Below are 27,625 nucleotides of genomic sequence, written 5' to 3' on the forward strand. Positions count from 1 at the left end.
TAGAATTAAAGAACACATAGGCCCTATCCTGGAAAAACTTGTGATTCTGGGAAAACATTAGTTACATTGCAGTGGGAGCGATAGATGCTTCTCCAGAAAAAGGTGTTCATGGAGGCTCAAGAGGAAGTTAATTTACTACATGTCCCAGAATCTAAGAAATCTTGTTTTTAAGGATGAAAATAGAAGGAAAATATGTTGAAATTAATGTATGATGTTGTTTTTCTTTGTCTAAGACATACTTCCCCAGTAATCTTATTCAGATGTGTCAGCTGTGGTTCATCTCATCTGTTCCCACCTAGAAGCATGGTATTTCTTACCAGGGATCTTAGCCTAGATTTCACACTAGGATTACCTAATACTAATGCCTGGGATCCCATGCTGGAATGATTAAATCAAAACCACTTGGGTGGAAACTGGGCAACAGCATTCATTTTAAAACTTCTCCAAATCATTCTAATGTGCTTCTGGAATTGAGAACAGCCTATCTACCTATCTATCACTCTAGACTTGGATACTCTTGCCATAGCAGAAATTTATCAAAGATTTCTGATTGGTTGCAAATGTTGTAATCCAAGTCTATGCCCCAACCAGTAACGCTGAAGAAGCTGAAGTTGAACGGTTCTATGAAGACCTACAAGACCTTTTAGAACTAACTCCCAAAAAAGATGTCCTTTTCATTATAGGGGACTGGAATGCAAAAGTAGGAAGTCAAGAAACACCTGGAGTAACAAGCAAATTTGGCTTTGGAGTACAGAATGAAGCAGGGCAAAGGCTAACAGAGTTTTGCCAAGAGAATGCACTGGTCATAGCAAACACCCTCTTCCAACAACACAAGAGAAGACTCTACACATGGACATCACCAGATGGTCAACACTGAAATCAGATTGATTATATTCTTTGCAGCCAAAGATGGAGAAACTCTATATAGTCAGCAGAAACAAGACCGGGAGCTGACTGTGGCTCAGATCATGAAATCCTTATTGCCAAATTCAGACTTAAATTGAAGAAAGTAGGGAAAACCACTAGACCATTCAGGTATGACCTAAATCAAATCCCTTTTGACTATACAGTGGAAGTGACAAATAGATTTAAGGGAATAGATCTGATAGAGTGCCTGAGGAACTATGGACAGAGGTTTCTGACATTGTAGAGGAGACAGGGATCAAGACCATCCCCATGGAAAAGAAATGCAAAAAAGCAAAATGGCTGTCTGAGGAGGCCTTACAAACAGCTATGAAAAGAAGAGAAGTGAAAAGCAAGGGAGAAAAGGAAAGATGTTCCCATCTGAATGCCGAGTTCCAAAGAATAGCAAGGAGAGATAAGAAAGCCTTCCTCAGCCATCAATGCAAAGAAATAGAGGAAAACAACAGAATGAGAAAGACTAGAGATCTCTTCAAGAAAACTAGAGATACCAAGGGAACATTTCATGCAAAAATGGGCTCGATAAAGGGCAGAAATGGTATGGATCTAACAGAAGCAGAAAACATTAAGAAGAGGTAGCAAGAATACACAGAAGAACTGTACAAAAAAGATCTTCATGCCCCAGATAATCACGATGGTTTGATCACTCCCCTAGAGCCAGACATCCTGGAATGTGAAGTCAAGTGGGCCTTAGAAAGCATCACTACGAACAAAGCTAGTGGAGGTGATGGAATTCCAGTTGAGCTATTTCAAATCCTGAAAGATGAGGCTGTGAAAGTGCTGGACGCAATATGCCAGCAAATCTGGAAAAGTCAGCAGTGGCCACAGGACTGGAAAAGGTCAGTTTTCATTCCAATCCTAAAGAAAGGCAATGCCAAAGAATGCTCAAACTACCGCACAGTTGAACTCATCTCACACACTAGTAAAGTAATGCTCAAAATTCTCCAAGCCAGGCTTCAGCAATACGTGAACCATGAACTTCCAGATGTTCAAGCTGGTTTTAAAAAAGGCAGAGGAACCAGAGATCAAATTGCCAACATCCGCTGGATCATCAAAAAAGCAAGAGAGTTCCAGAAAAACATCTATTTCTGCTTTATTGACTATGCCAAAGCCTTTGACTGTGTGGATCACAATAAACTGTGGAAAATTTTTCAAGACATGGGAATACCACAACACCTTACCTGCCTCTTGAGAAACCTGTATGCAGGTCAGGAAGCAACAGTTAGAACTGGACATGGAACAACAGACTGGTTCCAAATAGGAAAAGGAGTACGTCAACGCTGTATATTGTCACCCTGCTTGTTTAACTTATATGCAGAGTACATCATGAGAAACGCTGGGCTGGAAGAAACACAAGCTGGAATCAAGATTGCCGGGAGAAATATCAATAATCTCAGATATGCAGATGACATCACCCTAATGGCAGAAAGTGAAGAGGTACTCAAAAGCCTCTTGATGAAAGTGAGAGAGGAGAGTGAAAAATTGGCTTAAAGCTCAACATTCAGACAACTAAGATCATGGCATCTGGTCCCATCACTTCATGGCAAATAGATGGGGAAACAGTGGAAACAGTGTCAGACTTTACTTTGTTGGGCTCCAAAATCACTGCAGATGGTGATTGCAGCCATGAAATTAAAGACGCTACTCCTTGGAAGGAAAGTTATGACCAACCTAGACAGCATATTAAAAAGCAGAGACATTACTTTGCCAACAAAGATCCGTGTAGTCAAGGGTATGGTTTTTCCAGTAGTCATATATGGATGTGAGAGTTGGACGGTGAAGAAAGCTGAGCATCGAAGAATTGATGCTTTTGAACTGTGGTGTTGGAGAAGACTCTTGAAAGTCCCTTGGATTGCAAGGAGATCCAACCAGTCTATCCTAAAGGATATAAGTCCTGGGTGTTCATTGGAAGGACTGATGTTGAAGCTGAAACTCGAATACTTTGGCTACCTCCTGCGAAGAGTTGACTCATTGGGAAAGACCTGATGCTGGGAAGGATTGAGGGCAGGAGGAGAAGGGGATGACAGAGGATGAGATGGCTGTATGGCATCACCGACTCGATGGGCATGAATTTGGGTAAACTCCGGGAGTTCGTGATGGACAGGAAGCCCTGGCGTACTGCGATTCATGGGGTCACAAAGAGTCGGACACGACTGAGCGACTGAACTGAACTGAATTGATAGTAGAAGTTTATCAAAGATTTCTGATTGGTTCCAAATGTTGTAAACATAAACAGCCTCTTCTTGTGGTGGTACCTATATCCTTTCATTATACTTCCCATTTGAATACTGTACTGTTTGATTGAGTCCATATGACATTTGGTCATTGAAATAGATTTCATTTGTGAGATATTCTTATTTTGAAACTTGGCTGTCTGTTGCTGAGCCACACATTTTGACCAAAACATAGCTAACCAAATAATTCTTCCCCAGGTATAGCTAGTGAACAAAAGTAAACTCTGACAGTATCATATTTTCATGAGACTATAATTTGCAAATAATTTATAAGTATCAGTTAATTGCAACATGTAAGAAATGGATAAATATATCTATATATAATGTATATTTTAAAGAAAATTAAAAACAAATTATTGCTGTTCTTTCAGTCACTAAGTCATGTTCGACTTCTCTGTCCATGGGATTCCCCAGACAAGAATACTGAAGTGAGTTGCCATTTCCTTCTCCAGGGGATCTTCCCAATTCAGGAGATCAAACCCACATCTCCTGCATTGACAGGCAGATTCATTACCACTGAGCTACCAGGGAAGCCCACATTAAAGGATAGAAATATATCAATTAATACAGAGAAACATTGTAATGAGCTTTTAAATTATGGCAAATTAATAGAGAAACAGAAGCAATGGTGCTGAGGGTGATTTATACAGACTGCCTTGTCAAAATGCATTCTTAATTTAGGCATCCAAATACAGAAAAAACATACATTAAGAGAGACGGAATTCAAATATCTATATATTAGTCAGGAGTCAATTTTTTCTAAATAGAAACAATCTAAAAGGGAATGTCATGTTTCACTGCCAATTCCGTAACTCAAAATTGAAGTAATAAATGGAATTGCTACTATGGATTTACTTCTCATTGACAAAAGCAAATTGATGGATGAAATAAAAAGAAATTGTCAGAGAGAATGGCCGTGCCATTTTATTATAGTTAGTTAGTTAGTTAGTCACTCCCATCATGACTGACTATTTGCGACCCCATGGACTGTAGCCCACCAGGTTCCTCTGTCTGTGGATATCTCCAGGCAAGGATACTGGAGTGAATAGCCATTCTCTTCTCCAGGTGACTCAGCCATTTTATTATACATAATAGTAATTATATTTTGCAAAGGAAACTTCAAAAGAGAGGGGGAGGCATTAGTAAAATTTTTATGTCCAGATACCATATAGTCTGAAAGAAAACAAAAAGCTCAAAAATAAATAGAAGGTCCAGGAAATAAAATGAGAATAATACATGTAATTAAAACATCATGATGAAGAAAAAAAGAAGCTCCTATAAACACAAAATGAATTAAAACTGAGATTTCAACTGAGTCTATATCACAGTTCCGTAAACCAGGCTCACAGTGGTCAGCTACAGAAGCCATTATTATGGTCAGTTCATATATTAAAGGAGTATATATACAAATTGGGATGTGAAGCATATAGACAAAAATAAATACAAAAAAAATGACATGTTGGAATGTAGGAATAGTATTAGAGGTAAAATACATAAAAATCTAAGACATGTTATTAAAAATAAAAGAGAGAGAGAGAGAAAGACTAAAGTACATGGCAAAAATAACCACAAACTTTTATTTGGAGAAAGAGCTATAGGAAAAACCTGGGTCCCCTGCTTTGTAGAATACAGTATAATTTTAACAGACTGCTAAAGGGAAATGGAACACAAAGTATTGCTCTGCTTCTACATTTTTCTCTGAAGGAGAATATACTGTAAACTTGAAAGGGAAGAATAATAATCGATGCCAAAAAAAGGAAAAGTTAGCATAAAAGAGTCTTGGTGGTTTGAATCACTGACTCCTAAGTGTTTATCTTCTGCAAATTAAAGCATAATGATATTAATAATAAAAACAATTTAGATGAATTTTTAATAAAACTCGAATTTAAAAGACACCTTTTATTCTGATATTTTCCTCATTTGTTTTTTGCAGATTTCACATATTTTTGTTTTTATTTTGATGAAATGATGGTTATGGTAGATGTGAGTTGTAATGTCTTTATATAATGAAATAAAAAGCAATGTATATGTAGTTATTATGTTTGATAATGTTGTGCTTCCCTGTTAGTTCAGGTGGTAAAGGATCTGCCTGCAGTGCAGGAGACCTAGGATCTATCCCTGGAGAAAGGAATGGCAACCCACTTTAGTATCCTTGCCAGGAGAATTCCATAAACAGATGAGCCTGGTGGGCTACAGTCCACTGGGTTGCACAGAGTCGGACACGACTGAGCACGCAAGTATGCATACACATACACGTGTCGTATAAAGTTAGTTGTAATGTTTCTATACAATGAAGTTAAACATTAGCAATGTTATGTTAGTTCCTATTTTTATGTCTTATTGGTTCTTAAAATCCAACCTGGCAGTTGCTAGATGTTTTTTAAATTTTTAAAATTTTGTTGAGTGAAAAATAGATGCACATGATAGAAATCGATATGATACATATAGTCACATACTATTTTTCCTGCTCTTGGCCTCCAGATTCTAGCCCTGTCAGTTCCCAGAAAGCCAATGAATGGAATGAATTCCGTGCATAATTCTTCACAACTTCTTGAATTTGCATAAAAATTACCCTTTTTACACAAATGACAGTATACACAATTGATCTGTGCCTTGCTTTTTTCACATAGACCATAAACATTCCAGGACATGGTAACCACTTTTTATTGTATTTTGAGTAGAAACTAAATTTAGATATTAAAAATGATATATTGATGTACTTGTGAAACCAGTGTCAAAAGTTCTTAAAATTTCTGTAGGATGAAAGAAGTGTCATAACACAGGAAGGAAGAAATTTTGACTTGATATTTCACAAAGCAGAAAAAGAATAATTAAAGAACCTACATACTGGTGAAATTGACCTCAGTTATGAGCAAACTATATGTTTAGGTTGATGGCTTAGGCACAGATTGAAAATTAGGATCTGGTGATGACAGGGAACAATCTTGAATTCATAACACTGTGTAAATAAAAAATCAAAGTTTTTGAACTGATAAAAATGAAGAATGTCATATATCTTGTACATTTTGATTATAACTAGCCAGTTGACAATATTTTTAAGCATCTGTGTTTGGGCTAGAATATAGGAAGAGGATAAAGTACAACTCAAAACTGATTCAAATGTTTTATCCAGAGAAGACTAATAATTTCTTGAAAGGACCATAAAGCCTAATTTACCCAGTGGGAGTGTTGCAACGTTTTCCCTATTAGAATTTTGTCAATGCATCAATGACAGTTCAGTTTAGTCACACAGTCATGTCCAACTCTTTTGCGACCCCATGGACTACAGCACGCCAGGCTTCCCTGTCCATCACCAACTCCCGGAGCTTGCTCAAACTCCTGTTCATTGAATCGGTGATGCCATTTAACCATCTCATCCTCTGTCATCCTCTTTTCATCCTGCCTTCAATCTTTCCCAGCATAAGGGTCTTTTCAAATGAGTCAGTTCTTCGCATCAGGTGGCCAAAGTATTGGAGTTTCAGCTTCAGCATCAGTTCTTCCATGAATATTCAGGACTGATCTCCTTTAGGATGGACTGGTTGGATCTCCTTGCAGTCCAAGGCACTCTCAAGAGTCTTCTCCAACACCACAGTTCAAAAGCATCAATTCTTCGGCGCTCAGCTTTCTTTATAGTCCAACACTCACATCCATACATGACAACTGGAAAAATCATAGCTTTGACTAGACGGACTTTGTTGGCAAAATAATGTCTCTGCTTTTAATATGCTGTCGAGGTTGGACAAAACTTTTCTTCCAAGAACAAGCATCTTTTAATTTCATGGCTGCAGTCACCATCTGCAGTGATTTTGGAGCCCAAATAATAAAATCTCTCACTGTGTGCATTGTTTCCCCATCTATTTGCCATAAAGTAATGGGACTGGATGCCATGATCTTCGTTTTCTGACTGTTGAACTTTAAGCAAACTTTTTCACTCTCCTCTTTCACTTTCATCAAGAGGCTCTTTACTTCTTATTCAGTTTCTGCCATAAGAGTGGTGTCATCTGTATATCTGAGGTTATTGATATTTCTCCCAGCAATCTTGATTCCAGCTTGTGCTTCCTCCAGCCCAGCGTTTTTCATGATGTACTCTGTATATAAGTTAAGTAAGCAGGATGACAGTATACAGCCTTGACATACTCCTTTCCCGATTTGGAACCAGTCTGTTGTTCCATGTCCAGTTCTAACTGTTGCTTCCTGACCTGCATACAGATTTATCAGGAGGCAGGTCAGGTGGTCTAGTATTCCCATCTCTTGAAGGATTTTCCAAAGTTTGTTGTGATCCACACAGTCAAAGGCTTTGGCATAGTCAATAAAGCAGAAGTAAATGTTTTTCTGGAATTCTCTTGCTTTTTCAATGATCCAACAGATGTTGGCAATTTGATCTCTGGTCCCTCTGCCTTTTCTAAATCCATCTTGAACATCTGGAAGTTCACGGTTCAGGTACTGTTGAAGGCTGGCTTGGAGAAGTTTGAGCATTACTTTGCAGGCATGTGAGATGAGTTCAATTGTGTGGTAGTTTGAACATTCTTTGGCATTGCCATTCTTTGGGGTTGAAATGAAAACTGACCTTTTCCAGTCCTGTGGCCACTGCTGAGTTTTCCAAATTTGCTGGCATATTGCATCCAGCACTTTCACAGCCTCATCTTTCAGGATTTGAAATAGCTCAACTGGAATTCCATCACTTCCACTAGCTTTGTTCATAGTGCTAAGGCCCACTTGACTTCACATTCCAGGATGTCTGGCTCTAGGGGAGTGATCACACCATCGTGATTATCTGTGTCATGAAGATCCTTTTTGCATAATTCTTCTGTGTATTCTTGCCACCTCTTCTTAATATCTTCTGCTTCTGTTAGGTCCGTACCATTTCTTTCCTTTATTGTGCCCATCTTTGCATGAAATTGTCCCTTGGTATCTCGAATTTTCTTGAAGAGACCTCTAGTCTTTCCCATTCTATTGTTTTCCTCTATTTCTTTGCATTGATCACTGAGGAAGGCATTAAAGGCTGACCCAGACTTGTCTGTGATTGTACAGGAGTCTCCGGCTCAGGCATATGTCAGCGGTGGCCTGCGCAGGTCCGGGGGCACTGAGTGCAGCAGTGTGTGCATGGGACCTTTTAAAGGAAGTTGCTGTTATCTTCATTACCTCCACCATTGTTTGGCCTAAGGTCAAATAACAGGGAGGGAACACAGTCCTGCCCATCAATAGAAAATTGGATTAAAGATTTACTGATGGCCCCACCCATCAGAACAAGACCCAGTTTCCCCCTTAGTCAGTCTCTTCCATCAGGAAGCTTCCAAAAGCCTCTTATCCTTATCCATCAGAAGGAAAACAGAATGAACACCACAATCACAGAAAAGTGACCAAACTGATCACATAGACTACAGCCTTGTCTAACTCAATGAAACTATTAGCCATGCCCTGTAGGGCCATCCAAGATGGACAGGTCATGGTGGAGAGTTCTGACAAAACATGGTCCACTGGAGAAGTGAAGTGAAGTGAAAGTCGCTCAGTCATGTCTGACTCTTTGTGACCCCATGGACTGTATAGTCCATGGGATTCTCTAGGTCAGAATACTGGAGTGGGTAACCTTTCCTTTCTCCAGGGGATCTTCCCAACCCAGGGATCAAACCCAGGTCTCCTGCATTGCAGGCGGATTCTTTACCAACTGAGCCACAAGGGAAGCCCAAGAATACTAGACTGAGTAGCCTGTCCCTTCCCCATTGAATCTTCCCAACCCAGGAATCAAACCAGGATCTCCTGCATTGCAGGCAGATTCTTTATCAACTGAGCTATCAGGGTCCACTGGAGAAGGGAAAGGCAAACCACTTCAGTATTCTTGCCTTGAGAACCCCATGAACAGTACGAAAAGGCAAAAAGTTAGGACACTGAAAGATGAAATCCCCATGTCTCTTGGTGCCCAATATGATACTGGAGATCAGTGGAAAAATAACTCCAGAAAGAATGAAAAGACAGAGCCAAAACAAAAACAACACTCAGTTGTGGATGTGACTGGTGATGGAAGTAAAGTCTGATGCTGTAAAGAGCAATATTGCGTAGGAACCTGGAATGTTAGGTCCATAAATCAAGGCAAATTGGAACTGGTCAAACAGGAGATGGCAAGGGTGAACATCGACATTTTAGGATTCAGTGAACTAAAATGGACTGGAATGTGTGATATTAACTCAGATGACCATTATATCTACTACTGTGGGCAAGAATCCCTTAGAAGAAATGGAGTAGCCATCATAGTCAACAAAAGAGTCTGAAATGTAGTACTTGGATGCAATCTCAAAAATGACAGAATGATCTCTGTTCATTTCCAAGGCAAACCATTCAATATCACAGTAATCCAAGTCTATGCCCTGACCAGTAATGCTGAAGAAGCTTAAGTTGAATGGTTTTATGAAGACCTACAAACCTGCTAGAACTAACACCCCAAAAAGATGTCCTTTTCATTATAGGGGACTGAAATGCAAAAGTTGGAGGTCAAGAGATACCTGGAGTAACAGACAAATTTGCCCTTGGAGTACAAAATGAAGCATGTCAAAGGCTGACAGAGTTTTGCCAAGAGAACACACTGGTCATAGCAAACACCCTCTTCCAACAACACAAGAAAAGACTCTACACATGGACATCACCAGATGGTCAATACTGAAATCAGATTTATTATATTCTTGCGGCCAAGATGGAAAAGCTCTATACAGTCAGCAAAAACAAGACCGGGAGCTGACTGTGGCTCAGATCATAAACTCCTTATTGCAAATTCAGACTTAAATTGAAAAAAGTAGAGAAAACCACTAGACCATTCAGATATGACCTAAATCAAATCCTTTATGGTTATACAGTGGAAGTGACAAATAGATTCAAGGGATTAGATCTGATAGACAGAATGCCTGAAGGACTATGGATTGCAGGTTCGTGACATTATACAGGAGGCAGTGATCAAACCATCCTCAAGAAAAACAAATGCCAAAAGGCAAAATGGTTGTCTGAGGAGGCCTTACAAATAGCTGAGAAAAGAAGAGAAGCAAAAGACGAAGGAGAAAAGGAAAGATATATCCATTTGAATGCATTGATGACAAAGTGGATGTAATTAGCAAATTTATGAAAAATGCAAATATGGGAGGAAAAATAAATAGGTATCATATTGGAGTCAGAATTTAGAAAGATTTTGATCTTGTGGAACAAAAAAATGAACCAAAGTTAAATTTTAAAGGGTTTCAAAATATCAACTAAGTATAAGGAAGTAGATCTGGTTAACAATTCACATAAAGAGTATCTGGACATTTTAGAAGTTATACACTTATGCTCTGAATAGTGTTATCCTGTGATTTTCTTTCTTTTATAATATGATGCCAAATGTTTCTATCTCTTAAAAATTGTGTAAAATGCTTAAACTACTTATAGCTTTCTAGCTGGGTTGTGAATTTGGTTCCTACACACATACATACACATGGGAATTTGAGAGGTAAGAAGGGTAAGCATTGTGTTCAGTGCTCTGTCTTGATCCAATATTTATTAACATAAACTGGGAAGAACTGATGTTTTCAAATTGTGGTGCTGGAGAAGACTCTTGAGAGTCTCTTGGACTACAAGGAGGTCAAACCTGTCAATCCTAAAAGAAATCAACCCTAAATATTCACTGGAAGGACTGACACTGAAGCTCTTAATACTTTGGTCGCCTGATTCAAAGAGCTGACTCATTGGAAAAGACCCTGATGCTGGGAAAGACTGAAGGCAAAAGGATAAGGAGGCAGCACAGGATTAGATGGTTAGACAGCATCATCAACCCAATGGACGTAAATGTGAGCAGAATCACGGAGATAGTGAAAGACAGAGGAGCTTGGCATGTTGCAGTCCATGGAGTCACAAAGAGTCAAGCACAATTTAGTAACTGAACAAGAACAAAACACCAAATGTGTTCTGTGATCATATGGACATTATAGAAATTCCATGCTCAAGGAAAGAGCAGGAATAATTTTACTCACCAGGGCCTATTTGAATATTATATTCAGTTCTGTATGATAACATTTAAACAAAGTTACATGAGTAATGTTTGAAGAAAGTAGATACATTTTGCTTAGAAAGGCAGGGATAGTCAGGTTCAATTATTTGAGGGGATGTTAGACACAAATTAAACATATTTTAAATATCTGCAGAAAATAGACATAAAATCAGGTTTTTTTTAAGGACTTCATTTTAGAATAAAGAATATCTTCTTAATAATTAGGTCTGTACAAAATTAGAATGAGCTACTTTCATAGTTGGAAGTTTCCCAGCATTTGAAATGTTTTAACAAGTGTTGAGTGATGAGTTATTATAAATATTTTGAAGAATAAAACATATATTGATCTAATAGAAGTGTTAGTCCCTCAGTCATGTCAGATTCTTTGTGATCCCATAGACTTCTCCAGGCAAGAATACTGGAAGGGGTAGCCATTTCCTTCTCCAGAGGATCTTCCCGACCCAGGAATGAAACCTGGTCTCCCACATTGCAAATAGACTCTTTACTGTCTGAGGTACCAGGGAAGCCCTTACTGACCTAATGTGTGCCTGCTCAGTCACTTCAGTAGTGTCCAACTCTTTGCAACCCTATGGACTATAGTCCACCAGGCTCTTCTGTCCATGGGATTCTCCAGGCAAGGACTGGAGTGAGTTGCTATGTTCTGCTCCGGGGAATCCTCCTGACCCAGGAATCAAACCCATGTCTCCTGTGTCTCCTGTATTTCAGGTGGGTTCTTTACCCACTGAGCCACCTGGGAAGCACCTAGTGACTTCAAAGTACCTCCTAAATTTCAAATCCCAAGTCATCTACTATTTTTTTCTATTCCATATATTCTATCTAGCCTTAGATTAAGATTTATTTCTATCTAGATTCATCTGATTCTAATTATCTATGTGGTTACTACCTTACCTTGCACTCTGATTTCCATGTGCTTCCAAATTCTTGACCCACTGCCTTGCTCACCTCCAGACTCTAAACATATCCCACTTCACATTTCTTACTTGATTCCAAACACTTCATCCCCAAATCATCTACCAGATTTTATGTATTGCTTTGAATAGGCCTTTCTCCAAGGCTTGCCCTGTGTTGTATTTCATGTCCTGGCTCCCACAAGTATTACTTCCTCACATTTCATTATCGTAAGGGCCTTCTCATCGAGCACTGCCACCAACCTGTCTTCTTTCTGTTGGGGGCCTTATAATCTCCCATATACTAATACACACCTTTTCAACACATTGATCTTTAAAAATGCTACTTTAAATATTGCTTACCTTCCCTAACTTCTGTCTCAATACCAGATGTTTTCCAGTAGCTTGTTAATGGCTTAGTCATGTCCGATTCTTTGCAATCCCATGGACTGTAACCTGCCAGCCTCCTCTGTCCATGGAATTCTCCAGGAAAGTATACTGGAGTAAGCTGCCATTTCCTCCTCCAGAGGATCTTCCCTGACCCAGGGACTGAACCCAGATCTCCTGCATAGAAGGTGGATTCTTTACCAATTGACCACCAGGGAAGCCAGCTATTCGATAAAGTGTACATTATTTAACTTCCCCAGTGGCTCAGTGCTCAAGAATTGGCCTGTAATTCAGGAGACCTTGGGTTGATCACTGGGTTGAGAAGATCCCATGGGGGACGGCGATGCAAGACTCCAGCATTCATGCTGGAGAATCCCATGGACAGAGGAGCTAGTGGGCTACAATCCATAGGATTGCAGAGTCAGAGACAACTGAACATGCACACACCATAACAAATGCCATTGACTGGGTCAGTCAGTTCAGTCACTCAGTCACATCCAACACTGCAAACCCATGGACTGCAGCACTCCAGGCCTCCCTGTCCATCACCAACTCCTGGAGTTTACTCAAACTCATGTCCGTTGAGTCGGTGATACCATCCAAACATCCAAACATCTCATCCTCTGTCATCCCCTTCTCCTCCCATCTTCAATCTTTCCCAGCAGCAGGGTCTTTTCAAATGAGTCAGTTCTTCGCATCAGGTGGACAAAGTATTGGAGTTTCAGCTTCAGCATCAGTCCTTCCAATGAATAGTCAGGACTGATTTCCTTTAGGATGGACTGGTTGGATCTCCTTGCAGTCCAACGGACTCTCAAGAGTCTTCTCCAACACCACAGCTCAAAAGCACCAATTTTTCAGTGCTCAGCTTTCTTTAAAGTCCAACTCTCACATCCACTGGAGAAGGAAATGGCAACCCACTCCAGTATCCTTGCCTAGAGAATCCTGTGGAAGAGGAGCCTGATGGGCTTCTGTCTATGGGGTTGCACAGTCAGACACGACTGAAGCAACTTAGCAGCAGCAGCAGTAGGTCACATCCATACATGACTACTGGAAAAATGATAGCTTTGATTAGACGGACCTTTGTTGGCAAAGTAATGTCTCTGCTTTTTAATATGTCTCATAGCTTTTCTTCCAAAGAGCAAGCGTCTTTTAATTTCATGGCTGCAGTCACCATCTGCAGTGATTTTGGAGCCCCCCAAAATAAAGTCAGCCACAGTTTCCCCACTATTTGCCATCAAGTGATGGGACCAGATTCCATGATCTTAGTTTTCTGAATGTTGAGTTTTAAGTAAACTTTTCACTCTCCTCTTTCACTTTCATCAAGAGGCTCCTTAGTTCTTCACTTTCTGCCATAAGGGTGGTGTCATCTGCATATCTGAGGTTATTGATATTTCTCCTGGCGATCTTGATTCCAGCTTGTGCTTCATCCAGCGCAGCGTTTTTCATGATGTACTCTGCATATAAGTTAAATAAGCAGGGTTACAATATACAGCTTTGATGTACTCCTTTCCCGATTTGGAACCAGTCTGTTGTTCCATGTCCACTTCTAACTGTTGCCTCCTGACCTTCATACAGATTTATCAGGAGGCAGGTCAGGTGGTCTGGTATTCCCATTTCTTGAAGAATTTTCCACAGTTTGTTGTGATCCACACAGTCAAAGGCTTTGGCATAGTCAATAAAGCAGAAGTAGATGTTTTGCTGGAACTCTGTTGCTTTTTCAGTGATCCAGCGGATGTTGGCAATTTGATCTCTGGTTCCTCTGCCTTTTCTAAATCCAGCTTGAACATCTGGAAGTTCACGGTTCACGTACTGTGAAGCCTGGCTTGGAGAAATTTGAGCATTACTTTGCAGGCGTGTGAGATGAGTACAATTGTGTGGTAGTTTGAACATTATTTGGCATTGCCTTTCTTTGGGTTTGGAATGAAAACTGACCTTTTCCAGTCCTGTGGCCACTGCTGAGTTTTCCAAATTTGCTGGCATATTGAGTACAGCACTTTCACAGCCTCATCTTTCAGGATTTGAAGTAGCTGAACTGAAATTCCATCACCTCCACTAGCTTAGTTTGTAGTGATGTTTTCTAAGGCCCACTTGACTTCACATTCCAGGATGTCTGGCTCTAGAGGAGTGACCATACCATCGTGATTACCTGGGTCGTGAAGATCTTTTCATATAGTTCTTCTGTGTATTCTTGCCATCTCTTCTTAATATCTTCTGCTTCTGTTAGGTCCGTACCATTTCTGTCGTTTATTGTGCCCATCTTTGCAGAAATGTTCCCTTCATAACTCTGATTTTCTTGAAGAGATCTCTAGTCTTTCCCATTCTGTTGTTTTCCTCTATATCTTTGCATTGATCACTGAGGAAGGTTTTCTTATCTCTCCTCGATATTCTTTGGAACTCTGTATTCAAATGGGTATATCTTTCCTTTTCTCCTTTGCTTTTTGCTTCTCTTCTTTTCACAGCTATTTGTAAGGCCTCCTCAGACAACCATTGACTGTGTAGCTCAAACAATGTAAGTTTTTTCTCACAATTCTGGAGGCTGGGAAGTCCATGATCAAGGTGTTGGCCCATTCAGGTTAAAGCTTTCTCACTGTGTCCTCACTTGGTAGAGAGGTGGAGGAATGTCTGCCATCTCTTCTCCTGAGAGCACTAATCCCATCATGCGGGTCTCTCCCTAAAGACCTCATCTAACCCTTATTACTCCCAAAGGTCCCATCACAAATGCCACCTCTCTGGGGCCAGGACTTCAATGTATAAATCTGGGGAGGCAAACAGACTTTCAGTCCATAACAGTGTATTTATGGTTTGGTTTCAAACCATATTTCTAGCTTTATTTCCTTATAATTCTTTACATACCTCATCTTTTCCAACTACATCTGTTTATTCATGCTTTCTTCATGATGCTTTCTGCTTTCATGACTCCCTTACAAATTATATCCCTCCACTCTTCTTCAAACCTACCCATCTTTAGCTTGTATATTTCTTCTATTATTCTTATAAACTGTTTCAATTCTATATTTTACTTAACTTTCACATGACTACACAGGGCAGGGAGCACATAATTCTTCCAAACTACGTTGTAGTTCTACCTTAATGCAGAGACCGTGTCATAGACTTCCTTGCACTGAATACCTAGGTTCCAGAAAGTAATTTTTGGCTTGATTTGCCTTCAAGTTCCTCATTCATCCAGCAGCATTTAATGACAAACCTACATTTAGCTAGCAGGCTAAATATAATTCTCCACCAGGGGATCTGGATCTCAAAACTTTTGAGCCCTCCAAAAATGCCCATGTCAATATATTGGAGAAAAAACAAAAGTATTTCTCTTTTCACTTTCTTCTTTATCACTTGACACAGACTGTTTCACTCACTGCCTCACTGGTAACTCTTGGAGATTTTGCTGGTGACATAAGCCTAAGATCACCATTTTTTTCCTCATTGTGAACAGAGAAGGTGAATAAATGTTATTTTTTATTTCCTCAAATTTCAAAACATCTGAGGAAAACAATGGAAAAATTAGGCAAAATTAATTAATTCTTCCTGTCCATCTTCTTGATTAATATTAAATTTGGTTCAGTGTCTGGCAATTATAAGTACTGAAAAAATAGATTGAATGTTGACTGAAATAATTTTCAAGACAATTGCTGAAATTTACCAGCCTAAAAACCAGAAACATTAGAATTAAGACCAAATCTCAGAGATCATTTAGATCAAATTGTTCATTTTCTCGATGATGGACCAGAAATCCACAGAAGCTAAAATGTTTGACCGTAAGCTTCCATGGTGGCTCAGTGGTAAAGAATCTGCCTGCAATGCAGGAGACCCGGGTTCAATCCCTTGTTCAGGAATATCCCCTGGAGGAGGGCATGGCAACCCACTGCAGTATTCTTGTCCAGAGAATTCCATAGACAGAGGAGCCTAGTGCAGTACAGTCCATGAGTCACAAAGAGTCAGACACAACTGAGCAACTAACACTTTCACTTTCACACAGGGAGAAGCCAGCATAGACTGGGACCCAGATTCACTCTACCCTTCCCACACTCTGTTAACTACATCCCGTTGTTTAGACCACACTACTTCCATAAGTACAGATTGATAGGTTATAGACACACTGAAGAAGTTTGGGGAAGACATGACAGAAACTATAGCTATAAAAAGAACTGGGAAGAAAACCTATGAAAAGAAAGAAGATAGATTTACTTTAAAAAAAAAGAAAAAGGAATTGGTGATTGCTTTCTTTATGAGTTTGCCGAAGTTCTACATTAGAAACAAACTGAATGAATCTGTGTTCCTTACAAGCTACAAGATCTTTTTTATTTTTTGTTTTTGAATCCACTACTATCTGTATTTTTTATGTTAATCGCTAAAGGGAGGAAAGAGTAATTAAAAACTCTGAACTGCATGTTTAACTATTTGAAAACTACTGCTTTGTTTATATGATTCTAAGAAGGGCAAAATGCTTCGACTGTCTTGTGCTTGATTGATCTAATACTTGGACATTACGCATAGTAAGCTTTAGAGGAATAGAAATGCAGTTGTTTGGGGGATGTCTGCATGACTCTTTTTTACCCTGGCTTTTCTCCTAAAGTTCAATAAAGGCCATCTTTCAAAAGCACATAAATCCACTTACAGTTAAAAGAAAACCAAAAGATTTATTTTTTTATGTGAGAGTAAAATCCTTATTTATTTCTTAAATGCCTCTTCTACCTTCTGCCTTAGGGGATGTTTCTGGTATCTGTGTTCATTTTAAGCCTGTCTCATCTGTCCTCCTTCTTTGAATCTCTGCCTTGTTTTGTCCAACTTGGAGGATAACAGCATCTAATACTTTATATATCTTGTTTCCAGAAACAATAGCCTGTGGCGCTTCCATTATTTATTCTCTCTCCTTCTGTCAGTGACATGATGGCCTGCCGCTTGCCAAGAACTCTGCTTTTCCAGGCCAGTGATTCCATTCCCCCTAGCATTTTCTCAGATTTAATTTCTTGAGAAAGAAAAAAGAAAAAAAAAAGTTATGGCTGATAGTTTTGCCAAATGGAACTCAGCTTTGAATGAATTAGATTGGAATTTAATATATATTGTGACCAATATATATTATTGCTGATGAAGGTATAGCAGTGGTTGTAATGGTAGTAGGTAATGATAGTGGTGGTTATGATGGTGAAAGTGGTGGTGATAACAGTGGTGGTGATGGTGATGTTAATGATGGTGGTAACAGTGATGATTTAAGTAAGATGGTGGTGTTGGCAGTATTAATAATGGTTGTGATGATGATGCATGATGATCTATTTATTGGTCTGTCATGCTTTCTAAAGTGAAAGTCACCCAGTTGTGTTCCACTCTTTGCGACCCCAAGGACTATACAGTCCATGGAATTTTCCAGGCCAGAATACTAGCATGGGTAGCCTTTCCCTTCTCCAGGGTATCTTCCCAACCCAGGGATTGAACCCAGGTCTCCCACATTGCAGGTGGATTCTTTACCAGCTGAGCTACAAGGGAAGCCCAGGAATACCAGAGTGGGTAGCCTATCCCTTCTCCAGTGGATCTCCCAACCCAGGAATCAAACCAAGGTTTCTTGCATTGCAGGTGGATTCTTTACCAATTGAGCTATCACAGAAGTCCTTTGTTTCTAAAGAGCCAGTTAATTCTTGGGATGATTTGATCTCGTTATGGAATAATAGAGGAAAAAAAATATAACAATAGTCTAATAGTCTAACATGTCAGCAAATAATTTATAATCAATATGCTATTTGATTCTCAAAAAAGCAAAATAGTTAAATTACCCTCCTTGAAAACATTTTTTATGTCATCTGCTGCAGTCTCATGTTTTTGTTAATTTTTATGAGTGTTCCGTGATAAACGTAACAAATAAAATTGGAGAGTGGCTTGTGTTTATGTCATTTGAGTATATCAATCTAAGCTTCTCCTAAACACACAATGCTGACTTTGTCACTGACAAGATTATCTTAATCCTTATTTTAGGTCAATATATTTTAAGTCTAGAGATATGATATTTGTTATTCTATAAACATACATTGAATGGGCTTCCCTGGTGGCTCAGTGGGAAAGAATCCGCCTGCAATGCAGGAGCTGCAGGAAATATGGGTTCAATCCCTGGGTTGGGAAGATCCCTTGGAGGAAGGCATGCAACCCACTCCAGTATTTTTGCCTGGAGAATCCAATGTACAGAGGAGCCTGGTGGATGACAGTCCATAGGGTTGCAAAGAGTCAGACGCGATTGAAGTAACTTAGCAGCACGCATGCATATATTGAATATCTTCTAGGTCCTAGACACTGTGCTAAGAAGAGGAGATTCAGTGCTTATCCCCAAGCCCTGAGTACATAGAATTGCAAACATCATTGCATAACAAGAAATTTGTTAGAATGAAAATACATTAATTGTACTGGAAATCATGAGGAAAAAAAATCTAGGTTTTACTGGAGTGGTGAAAAAAGGCTTTATTTGAGGGAAGGATATTTTAGTTAAGACTTGAAGGAAAATTTAAGCAGTGAGGCACTCAACTAGAAGAAACAGAATGCATGAAAACACACTGGCTTGAGTACTTCTGCCTTATTGCAATCACTGAAGTTAACTTAATGTTGCCATTGTATATTACTCAGGTAAGAGTGTGGTGTGGGAGAATATAGTGCTGGCTTGAGACAAAGCTTGGCAGTCAGGCAGAAGCCATTGCATGGTTGCCTGGATAGCCTTGTAGGCCAATCTATGTTGGGATTTCATTCTCTGTTGAGTAATTTTCAACAGCAGATTGGCACAGTTAGGTTTGTAAGTTAGAAACATCTTTGAGAGGTCAGAGTCGAGGGTATATTTGAATAAGTAAGCCTGAAAGTAAGAGATCAGTTGGGTGGCCTTCGAGGGAGAGATCTGGTGAGACTCTGAATACAATGACGGTAACAATACAAAAGTGGTGACTAATGCACAGAATATAAAGCAGATAGAATGTTATGAGTTGAAAAACTTAAATGTGGGAAAATTTAAGGATGATTTCCAAATTTCTGGCTTGTTCACAGACTGAACAATCCAAGACAGTATATAATTAGTTGCTAAACTATGCGGTTTCAAAAATAAGTACTTTAAAGCTTATATGAGTAAGTAATAATTGAAGAAGACTCTTTGCAGAATGTGTCAGGATGTAAGATGATATGAAAGCAATGGTACACATAGCACTCTGTTGGAAAAGTAATTTTATTAAGTGACTTAGGACACACTTTCTTATTTCCTGCTTATGTTTTGGAGAGTCACTTGACTCCCACAGAAGAAATTCTCCCCACTCTCCTTACCCTGAAAAAGTAGGGTAAATGGGTGTAGACATGGTGCACAGCTCTTTCCCAAACAAAATTATATTTCTAATTAGAGAAATATATACCTTCTCTATCACAGATCCCAGTAGAATAGGACAGGAGGAAAGAGAAAGGAGCTGTGTTTAGTCACTCAGTAGTGTCCGACTCTTTGCTATCCTTTAGACTGTAGGCTGCCAGGCTCCTCTGTCCATGGGATTTTTCAGGCAAGCATACTGGAGTAGGTTGCCATTTCCGCCTTCAAGGGATCTTCCTGACCCAGGGATCGAATTTGTGTCTCCTGCATTGCAGGAAGATTCTTGACCACTGTGCCACCTGGGAAGCCCCAATTTGAGTATTAGGTTGAAAAAAACTAATCTATAACATCCCCAATAAAAGAAGGTAAAATTCAACAATAAAATACTCACATTGGCATTCTCAAATATTGAAATGTTCTCTTTTACTACCTTCAAAATCTATAATATCAAAGAACAAATATTTGCTGCTTTATTACAAATGCTGCAATATTTTTCTTTATTTAATCTCTTCCTATTGGCTTCATTTTTGCAAGTTGTTGCAGTGTTTGGAAAAAAATATGATTAATGCTCTTAATACAAGAACCAACTGACAGAAACAAAACAAAAAAATAGAGTAGGGCAATTTAATACCTTCTCCACTCACACTGTAGGTAGGTCAGGAAATTTCAATACTCTCTAGGATAACGGTGTTCTGTTTGTATTGATATTTTCAAGGTGAGTGTATTGAGATATATCTATGTGAAAATACATTAGTACCTGTGTGTGACACAATGCTGTTTTATTTGGTTTGGAAGATAAAGTATCATGATTATAGAGATGGGAGAATAATCTTTCCAGTGAAGTTCCATTGGAACTAGATCCTGAAGAATGGTTAGATATTAACCAGTCAGAGAGAAAAAAGGATTATATTATGAAAAAATGAGCCATATGTACAAAACCTGAAGGTTGGGCTAAGCCTAAGCATGTTTGAAGTATACTTAGGAAACTTCTAGGCCAAGCTTTAGACTAAATGGCAAGGAATAATGGGACTTATAAAGTACTATATAAGATAGAATATTTTCAAAGTTAGGAGTCTAGACTTGGAAATATCTTAGAAGATTTTGAATAAGAAAGAGGGTGAGTGACATTAACACTTTACGAATGATAAACATTAGCATTGTAAGTACAAATGAAATTTATAATAGATAACACTTAGTGGGGGCTTACTATTATAAATGCCAACACCTAATAACTAATTTAATCTTGCTCATGCCTAATAATGTAGGTGATACTGCTATCATCCCTACTTTCCAGATTTGTAGACTGAGAAAGTGACCAGAGGATTTGCACAAGTAACACAGACAACGTATGGGAGAGCAGGTGTGTGAATTGGGCACAAGCTGGCCTCTTATCCTCTGCGTAAATTTTATTATTTGTAAAATAAAATAAAAGGAAAAGAAAAGCTGACAAGTCTATTGTCTGAGATTTTGAGGTACTTAACATTAGTGACTATAGAGGAGGTCCCTCCATGAGCCATTGGCTTTACTTTTGTTCAGAGCACAATATTCAAATTTAAGCTTATTGAAAGGAAGACACTTATTTCCTGTTACAGAGATTGCTCTCACCCAGGCCTGAATCAACTTGGTCCCTAGAACATGCCTCTAATTCTCTGTGTCCACCAGCAATAGTTTATTTCCCTCAAGAACAGTCATTTTCTGAATTCCATTCATAGAGTTTTGTTTCTGAAACTGATTCAGTCTATTGACTATGTAAATAGTGTAGTTGCTTTTCCATGAAAATGCATAAAATTCCTATTGTACTATGTGTGCTGCTATTGGCTCTTAAGGAAAGAAACATAAGTAGCTCAGCATCATTGTAGGAGACAGAACATCTGTTTGCTTTGGAATCCAAGAGAAGCTCTCCACATGGCTTCCTTCTAAAGCAGATTGGTAAGCAACTTTGAAATAAATTTTCCCAAGGGCTTTCTTGTCCACAAGACTAAGAGTTTAACATCTCCTGGAACTGATTCCATCATTTTAATGGTTGTGTGGTATCCATTCCTCTGGGACAAGTTTCTAATGTTAAAGGGATGCTGTGGTTTCCTCTGATTCTGTGGTTTCCTCTGATTCCCTGAACCTCTCTCCTTGAAATCCTGTTACATCTCTTCCTGATCAGCAAAACCTGTCTGAAGAAATGCCTCCCTGATTATTCCCCCACTCATCTATTTATCAAATGTTTGTTCATCATTTCCCCCATACAGGGTCTTATGAGAGGCACCGAGTTTATGATAAAGAACAAGCTATAGCCAATTCCTTCAAATAAAAGAACTAAAAACAGTTGTAAATACTAATCCAGAGCTAGTTCACAGTATTAGGAAAGATATGAGAAGGGACACCCCATGTAGCCTTGAGGTATTAGGAAAAGCTTTCCACAGGAAATTATTTTTAAGCTGGAACTTGAAAGGTCTCATCCAACAGATGGACAGGGCAGGGGAGTGGGTGGATTGCTGTTGATAGACAGTCATTGTAAGGAGAAGGAACAGAATATAGAAATGCAGAGAGACAAAATATTTATTGGAATATCAAGGAAATTTCAATTATTTCAATTCAGATGTCCCATCAGTCAGTTTATTGATTCATTTGGCATAGTGCTCCTAAACTGTGTTCTATGGAATATGGGTTCGATTCCTGGGTTGGGAAGATCCCTTGGAAAAGGAAATGGCAACCCACTCCAGTATTCTTGCCTGGAGAATCCCATGGAGAGAGGAGGCTGGCGGGCTACAGTCCATGGGATCACAAAAGTCGGACATGACTTAGCGACTAAACCACCACCACCATGGAATATGTATGTGTATATTTAGTATGTGTGTAGGTAAGTGTATGTACATATATGTGCATGCTTTTGCCCAGTTGCTTCAGTCGTGTCCAGCTCTTTGCAATGCTGTGGACTGTAGCCCACCAGGCTTCTCTGTCCAAGGGGTTCTCCGGGCAAGAATACTGGAGTGGGTTGCCATGCCCTCCTCCAGGGGATCTTCCCAATCCAGGGATTGAATCAGCTGTCTCTTTATGTCTCCTTCATTGGCACACAGGTTCTTTACCACTAGTGTTAACTGGGAAACCCCATAAACATATATATGTGTGTCTGTGTGTATATGTATATACATTTATATAAATTATATATATCTTATAAGAATGTTTATTCTCTGGTTAAATAATTTTGAGAAATATTGAAATAAGCTAAGTTAATGTTTTCTTGACTGCAACATTTTTAATAAAACAGTGTAAACAGTGACTCACCAAAAGAATTGAGGGTGCAACTTTCCCCAAACTTATTTTATGATGAAATGAACGGTCATTCTAAAGAATATCTGTTAACAGCTCATGAAACTAGTGTTCCATACTTTGTAAATGCTGGTCTAGCATCATGGAAGGTATTGGAAACTCTGATTCCAAATTTTCAACTCATAATATTGAGATGAAATCTGCAGGTGAACATGTGCATTTCAACCACATTATTTTTGACCAGCTACTAGGATTTTAGAGATTGCTAGAACTCAGTTTGAAAGCTACCTCTAATATCTTCAATATCCTGAGTCATGATATTTCAGAAACCAATGAAGTTACATTTCTGTCTCCCGAGAATGTCTCTAAGAGAAACTAAATCAACAACTTAGAGATTGTTCCAGTGTAGCCTAACTTGTTTATCTTATATTCAGGACTTATTTTGAGCATTTCTATAAGTTCCTTATGTAGTATTTCACTAGAGGTCCCTATATCAAAGTAAATGTGCTGATTTATATGAGACTCAATTACTCTACTAACCTTTTTGGAGGAAGAGCATGTAAGATTATATCAATTTTTCCTTATTCATTTGGCAAAGACCAGCTTCCCTTTGAGGTAATTTTTTTAACCAGTGAGTGAGGCAAACAAAATCAACAGCTTCTCCATAGCACAGAGGATTAGAGGGGAAGGAATCTTGAGTATGGATGGTGCCTCTTATTTCATCTGTTTGATATAGAGAATCTTCAATAACCACATCAAGTGGCCCATCCTTCCACCATTCTAAAAACAGATACAATCAGCTGATTTATGACTCATTTAGGCTGTGATGGAAATGGAGTGATCATCCTCCTCATCAGCCTCTGAACCCACTCCATAAGTATTTCTTAAGTGGAACCAATGTCTGTGGAAGTACCAAACCAAAACACATCCTTATCTAGGCAGTTTGTTTTTAAAGGAGTAAATATAAAGTATCCTACTCTATTTCTCCAAGTAATCCATTTTTTGTTTATATTAATACTTTCCTACTGTGTCATTCATTCTCCAAAAATGTCTATGCAATGTGCATATGGACTCTATCCTAGTATCTATCAATAGAACCTAAGCTACAAGCTCTTATGCAATAATAGCACAGTATATATACTGGTTCTGCAAGGTCCTGAAAATAGGTTAGTTCGATTCATTGTAAACTGTGCAACTGTCTGCCAGACATGGACTTCCTTCCTTCTCACGTCTCTGGTTCATCCGTTAAGATGTATTGGGCCAGTTTAAATCAGCTATGTTTTCCCTTCCATGATTTGCCTCATCATAATTTTTTAACAGTGTTTATCTTGTTAAAAATTTATGTCAATGTCCAAAGACTTACAGCTAATAATATGCCAAATAATGCTTCCCTCGATCTCTGGGGCAGCTCCGGAGATTCTTGATCAGGTTCAGTCAGTACCACCTGCATAATATACACCTTATCTGAGCCTCCTTTATCTAAAGGGACCTTTTCCAACTGTAGCAAAGTGGCAGTTTTATGTTGTTCAAAATCACTCTGATTGTATATGAGATACAAAATCCTATATTGGATTTAATTTTTTATTAGTATTTACTCTTTCATTTATTAACTTAAATTCTATCTGTAAACCTATGCAAAATATCCCATACCCTGTATTGAGTTAAACCAAAGCAAAGGAGCTAAAAACCAGAACAAACCAAACAAAAATGGTTTGCTGTTCTACTTGAGTAAGTGTATCTCCAATGTCCTTGACACAGTTTCTTGCTGCCTTCAGGTGTTCTTTCTTTTTTTATTTCTCTTTCTTTCTAATTGTCTCCTTCCTCCTTTTCTCCTCTCCCTGAAGTCCAGGTTCACATCCCCCTTTTCTCAGTGGCCCTCCTCCAGAGTAGCATCAGGGGACTGTTAGAACAGCAGCAGTCCACATTCAGAACGTCTTTCTTTTGCTGCAGACAGCCACTCAGAGGGTTCCCTCTTTTGCTTCCGACTCACCCTCAGCCCCATCCTCTCTAGGATTCTGCTTCTTTCTTCCCCTAATGGAGGCTGTCTCGTAGCTTACTCATTGTGTCCTGCATTTGAGCATTCTGAAACCAGAGACTCCCCACTTGCCATGCAGAATCAGAGGTCAGAAGATGGATCTGGAGAAAATTTCTCTCAAAGCTGCACTCAGGTTTTCTTTTAGTTATTAGATTAACTGAACACCATTTATTGCATACCCAGAATATGCTTAGCGTGGTCCTAGTAGTACAGACCTCAAGGCCTCTCAAGTGTGTGCATTTGCCCCTGCTCTGCACAGAGACCACAGCTGTGCCAATGGGCTGAGGGAGGGCAAATGTATAAACTGTACACAGGTAAGGGTGAATCACATATGGGTGCCAATGACTGTTTTCAGGAGATCAACCTCTAAATTTGCATCCCTCCAGTCATAACAAATCAATCCTGATTATTCATTGGAAGGACTGATGCTGAAGCTGAAGCTCCAATACTTTGGCCACCTGATGCCAAGAACTAACTCATTAGAAAGACCCCAGTGGTGGGAAAAATTGAAGGCAGGAGGAGAAATGGACGACAGAGGATGAGATGAGATAACTGTATGGCATCATCTACTCGATGGACACGAGTTTGGGCAAGCTCTGGGAGTTGGTGATGGACAGGGTAGCCTGGTGTGTTGCAGTCCATGGGAATACAAAGAGTCGGACACAACTGAGCGACTCAACTGAACTGAAGTCATAACCAAATTGTCCTCTCTGGGGACACTTAAATATTCTCTTAAATACATTCAGGCTTCAGTTATGTCCTTCTTTCAGGGACTGTGTGTAACTTGCTTTACTGATCCCATGAGTTCCAACATTTTTAGTTTATTACATTTTTTACAAGCAGTTAGGTAGGGAACAAAGGCATATATATAGATTAGTTTTGTATTAGTATTTTTCCCTTCCTGTGTAAGAAGAAATATCTGTATGGATATCATACTTAAAATAAATTCACAGACATCTCATCCCCCTAAAAATTAAAATATGTATTAAAAATCAATGCATTTTCTTCCAAGAAAGTTTGTTTTATAGACAGATATATCCAGAGAAATTCAGATGTAGTCGATCACAGTGGTTTCTCATTGAAAAGGAAAGGAAGTTAAAGGGAAGAAGAGAGAAGAGGAGGAAGTGAGGTCATGGAAGGAACCCCTGGGGCACGGGAAGAAATAAGTTGCATGACAGAAACAATTAATGTAGTCATCTGTTGAAAATGGAATTGCAGTGAATAATTAATAATTTCTGTAGTAATAGCTAACATCTTTTCTCACTCTATTGGCTTTTATGCTATACACTCTACATAATTATCTCAGTTAATGCTTATGGCAATATTATAATTTATTCATTTTGTAGAAGAGGTAACCGAGGCTTAGAGAGGTTAAGTAACTTGATTGAGTTATATATGTCTGAGTTAGAATCCAGTGGTACAGTCTGCCAGCCTGCATTCTTTACTGCTTTTCTAACTGTGGTAACAAAGTAAGCAACCATAATTTAAAGGTCAGTTAATTCAACTCTGTCCTGAAGCCATTGCTTGCCTGAGAAGATGAGCAAGAAAAGAAATAAAGTAACTAAATATATATATATATAAATATGATTGAATATTATCATATATATGTGATTAAACTACAGGCCGTTGCCATTTTTGTCTTTCAAAATGATTTAATATTAGCAATTTCTTATGGGACAGCCAAATAAATGTCTACATATGTATATGTATATTTTATATATATATATATATATATATATACACACATACATGTATGTTATATAAAGACAGAAATTTCCATATTCATCATAATACATAACACTTATTTTGTGCATTGAAACAAATATTCAAAATGCTTTATATATGTCATTTCCCATAGTCTTTCTGTCAAACCAATTAGCTGGATACCATTTTCCGCATTTTATAAAAGAGGACTTTTAATACATGGAGACGCTCTGTAGCTTTGAAAGACACATGATTAAGAAATAATTGAGCCAGGACCTAGTCCTCATTAGTCTGATTTTAGGAATCATTCCTCTTGATCTCAGTGCTACACTGACTCCATATTTTGCATATTTATTTCTATACATGTTACTGGAAGATCTATGAAGGACTCGGTATTTACTTACATGTTTTTTCTTTTTGCATCTTGCCTTCATATATCTCCTCACATTTAATAGATCTTCTTTATTTTTATTTAATATTTAAAGACATGAAGGTTAAGGTAGTTACTTAACTTATTCAAGGTCACACAATGATTAATGACTGAAGTAGAATTCAAACTTAGGTCATTAGAATCTAAGGACTTTTTCTATCTCAGTGTGATACATGGTAAATGTAAACCTATGCAAAGCCAGATGCTTAATTGAGAAGCATTTTATATAATGAGAATAAAATCTACCTTGTCCTGCAAGCTTACTGCTAAAGATACACTTCAGTGATCTCCACAGTAGTCTCATTAGCCTTTTGTAAGGAGATTAAGTCCCTCTGCTAATTCAAGTGCACACTAATGACAGAAATGCGTATGTTATCTTTGACTCCTTCTCCTTTGTCCTCTACATCGTCACA

General features: G+C 38.7%; 1 protein-coding gene across 50 annotated transcripts in view; it reads left to right on the forward strand.

The window, feature by feature from the left end:
• CHRM2 (cholinergic receptor muscarinic 2) overlaps nucleotides 1-27,625 on the forward strand; it is a 688,089-nt gene that overhangs the window by 625,217 nt on the left and 35,247 nt on the right. For 4 of the 50 annotated variants that reach the window (XM_081533066.1, XM_081533053.1, XM_081533057.1 and 1 more), the window contains one exon: nucleotides 21,048-21,142. The exons of the other annotated variants lie outside the window; for them this stretch is intronic. The gene's annotated coding sequence lies outside the window, so the exon portion shown is untranslated. The remainder of the gene's footprint in view (nucleotides 1-21,047; nucleotides 21,143-27,625) is intronic. 50 annotated transcript variants of the gene reach the window in all.

Source organism: Giraffa tippelskirchi, chromosome 10 (assembly GCF_054371585.1).
Source record: "Giraffa tippelskirchi isolate mGirTip1 chromosome 10, T2T-mGirTip1v1.2.pri, whole genome shotgun sequence".
NCBI classification, from domain to species: domain Eukaryota; kingdom Metazoa; phylum Chordata; class Mammalia; order Artiodactyla; family Giraffidae; genus Giraffa; species Giraffa tippelskirchi.